General features: G+C 43.6%; 1 pseudogene; it reads right to left on the reverse strand.

Moving 5' to 3' along the window:
• Positions 1 to 2,692: 2,692 nt before the first annotated feature.
• On the reverse strand, positions 2,693 to 3,491 carry LOC105514332 (annotated as a pseudogene).
• Positions 3,492 to 3,769: the final 278 nt, after the last annotated feature.

Genomic DNA, 3,769 nt, shown 5'->3' on the forward strand with positions numbered 1-3,769 from the left:
AATACCTCATGGATTTCAAACTAGGGAGAAGTGGAAAGGGAAGCTCTTTTCTTTTTTTTTTTGAGACAGTGTCTCACTTTGTCACTCAGGCTGGAGTGTAGTGGCATGATCTGGGCTCACTGCAACCTCTGCTGCCCGGGTTCAAGCAATTGTCCTGCCTCAGCCTCCCAAGTAGCTGGGATTACAGGCATGCACCACCAAGCCCGGCTAATTTTTCTGTGTGTTTTTAGTACAGACAGGGTTTCACCATGTTGGCCAGGTTGGTCTTGAACTCCTTCCCTCAAGTGATCCACCTGCCTTGGCCGCCCAAAATGCTGGGATTAAAGGCGTGAGCCACCGTGCCCGGCCAGAAGCTCTTTTCTTACTGTTTTCTGCATTAAACTTCTAGAGCTGCCATGACAAAATGCCACAGACTGGGTGGCATGTCAGCAGGGTTGGTTTATTCTAACGGCTTTCTCATGGCTTATAGATGGCCATCTTCTCCCTGTGCCTTCACATGGTCTTCCTTCTGTATCTCTGTCCAAATTTTCTCTTCCTTTTTTTTTTTTTGGTAAGATGGGGTCTCACTCTGTCATCTACTCTGAGAATCTTTAAAGAGGTATCTCCAGTAGTCACATTCTGAGGTACTAGGGGTCAGCCCTGATGAATTTGAGGGAGTACATTTCAGCCCATAACATACAATCAACTAGGTTTCCGAGTTAAAAAAATAAAACATACAAATTTAGCCAGGCGTGCGGGCGAGCACCTGTAGTCCTAGCTACTCAGGAGGCTGACGTGGGAGGATCGCTTGAGCCCAGGAGTTAGAGGTTGCAGTGAGCTATGATGGCACCACTGCACTCCAGCCTAGGCGACAGAGTAAGACTTTGTCTCAAAACAAAACAGAAAACTAATTCATGCACTACCGACCCATCCTAAAACAAATGAGCATCAAAAATCTGAGCAGGCTCAATGGCTCACGCCTGTAATCCCAGCATTTCGGGAGGCCAAGAAGCGCAGATCACCTGAGGTCAGGAGTTCAAGACCAGCCTGGCTAACATAGCAAAACCCATCAAAACCCTGTCTCTACTAAAAATAAAAAAAAAAATTAAAAAATAGCCGAGTGTGGTGCCACACGCCTATAGTCGCAGCTACTCAGGAGACTGAGGCAGGAGAGTCACTTGAACCTGGGAAGTGGAGGTTGCAGTGAGCCAAAATAGCGCCACGACACTCCAGCCTAAGCAACAGAGCCAGACTCCATCTCAAAAAAAAAAAAGAAAAAATAAATCCCAGAAGACTACTCAGATGTAAAGACCAATTGACAGCGTGTAAGTAAAGATGTAGCAGACAAAAAAACTAGAGAGCTTTACAAGAGTGCTTTGTCTTTTGCCAGTGGACAGGTTCAATCTAGTTTCAGACTGGCACTGCAGTCCTGCATTCTAGACCAAGGTACATATTAAAAGATGATTTACTATGCAAGAGAATATACCCAAAGTATTATACTGGCTCTGACGTGAATAACTTCTGGACCAGTTGTGTCAGTAATACCTACTATTATTGTGAGGAATCAAAGTAGCAAGGTCCTTAGTAAGGAAGCCCTAAATTTGTTTCAGTATGTTAGAACCAAAGTGCTAAGTTAATGTGTCAGAGGCAGAACACCCTGTATTTTTCCTCAGTGAAAGCTGCAAGTTTTGAAAGAAAGATTTAAGTTTACTCTACGCATTTTATCCACTTTGTCTTGTTACTTAAAGACACTACTCGTTTTTTGTAATTGTGTTTCCTTTTTTTAATTTTTAAGTTCAGGGGTACATGCAGGTTTGTTAACATAGGTAAACTCGTGTCATGGGGGGTTGTACAGATTATTTCATCACCCAGGTATTAAGGCTACTACCCATGAGTTATTTTTCCTGATCCTCTCCCTCCTTCCACCCTCCGCTCTCCAGGGGCCCCAGTGTGTGTTGTTCCCCTCTATGTGTTCATGTCTTCTCATTATTTAGCTTCCATTTACAAGTGAGAACATGTGGTACTTGGTTTTCTGTTCCTGCATTAGTTTGCTAAGGATAATGGCCTACGGCTCCATCCATGTCCCTGCAAAGGACACGATCTCATTCTTTTATATGGCTGCAGAGTGTTCCGTGGTGATATGTACCACATTTTCTTTCTTTCTTTTATTTTTTTTCCTTCAGGAGCATGTTTATTGTGTTTGAGATGATACATCAGGTGCTTTCTGAGCTACAAAGGGTAAAAGGAAATCCTCTCATTACAAACTGACAAAGGTAAAAGGTAAAACATTTTTCACGACAGCATGAACCACCTACTCAGAAACAGATCTGGGTTTAATACAAATGACATAATTCCTAGTCATCTACAGCTACTTTTATAACTTCACACAGATAATGAATTAGGCCAAAATGCACTAATATATGATAGACTTCAGGACCAGTAAGTATCCTTAGTAAATCACAAAATACCTTTTGATATCCCAAAGAAGCAAGACTTGCAAGCAGGCGTTTTAAACATAACTAATCTACAGCTACAAAGTCCTACTCTTGATAGCATTTACCTTTTTGGGGAGTCTCCCAGGCTCCAAAGGATAAAAGCAGAGTAGAATCAGTATAACATAAACACAGAAGTCTGTATTTTGAAGGCTATAAAGATTTGCAGCACAGTAAGAAGATGCCTTCAGCTCCTTCACACTGCATACAAATGATGTGAATTATGTTGCATATCTCTTGGTCCACTGTCTGGCTACCCTGTCATGTTCTGCTCGTTGGTTAAATACTGCGTGGCTATGCTTCCAACCAGAGGATCCACAGGGTTGCAGTCTGTCAAAAGGGAACAAACAGACAGCAAAACCCTTTGAAATAGTCAAAGCGGGACTCCAGTTGTCTTTAAGGATGTCCAGACAGATGACTCCCTGACTGTTGATGTTGCAGGGATAGATTCTGGTGCGGAATGTAACCTTTGGTACCTTAAATGGATAATCTGATGAAAATGTGATATCCAGGAAAAACACACCACCTTCATAGACAGAACCCAGTGGACCAAGTATAGTTCATCTCCATTCATAAATGTTAGCTCCTTTAGGCCCAGCACTGCAGTTAGGAGGAGGTCAAGGGTTATTTCAGCTAGCTCTTCTGAATTCTTTTAGCACTAGTGGATAACGGCAGTGGTTTTGCTGGAGCGTTTGGTGTTTTCCTTCTGCTGGGAGGCAGAAGGTTTTCTTTCCTCTTATTCTTCAGGGTCTAGAGAGGCTGGGTCTCGCTGGTCCGCATCTGAACTGCCACTGCTGGTGCTGGGGCTCTCATCATCGGACCTTTGCCTATCACTGGACATCTTGGTGATGTTATCTCTTGGAAAACTCGGTCCGCCCGACCCGCTCCCGCGCCGCTATGGCGTGGGGGATGGAGAGAGATAAAAACCCTTCCTTAAGGAAATGGAGGCAGCTGTGCGGGGGAGGGGGCGGGAGGAGGAGGGAAAAAAAGAAGCCGAGGAGGCTCTGGCCTGGGACTTTGAAAGTCCCACATTTTCTTTATCCAGTCTGTCTTCGATGGGCATTTAAATTGGTTTCATGTCTTTGCTCTTGTGAATAGTGCTGCAATGAATACATGTATACATGTGTCTTTGTAATACAGCGATTTATATTCCTTTGAGCATATAGTCAGTAATGGGATTGCTGGGTCACATGGTGTTTCTGGTTCTAGATTCTTGAGGAATAGCCTCACTGTCTTCCACAATAGTTGAACTAACTTACACTCCCACCAGCAGTGTATAAGCATTCGTTTTTCTCCAT

The sequence above is a fragment of the Colobus angolensis genome, unplaced genomic scaffold (genome assembly GCF_000951035.1).
Source record: "Colobus angolensis palliatus isolate OR3802 unplaced genomic scaffold, Cang.pa_1.0 Scaffold241, whole genome shotgun sequence".
Taxonomy (NCBI): Eukaryota; Metazoa; Chordata; class Mammalia; order Primates; family Cercopithecidae; genus Colobus; species Colobus angolensis.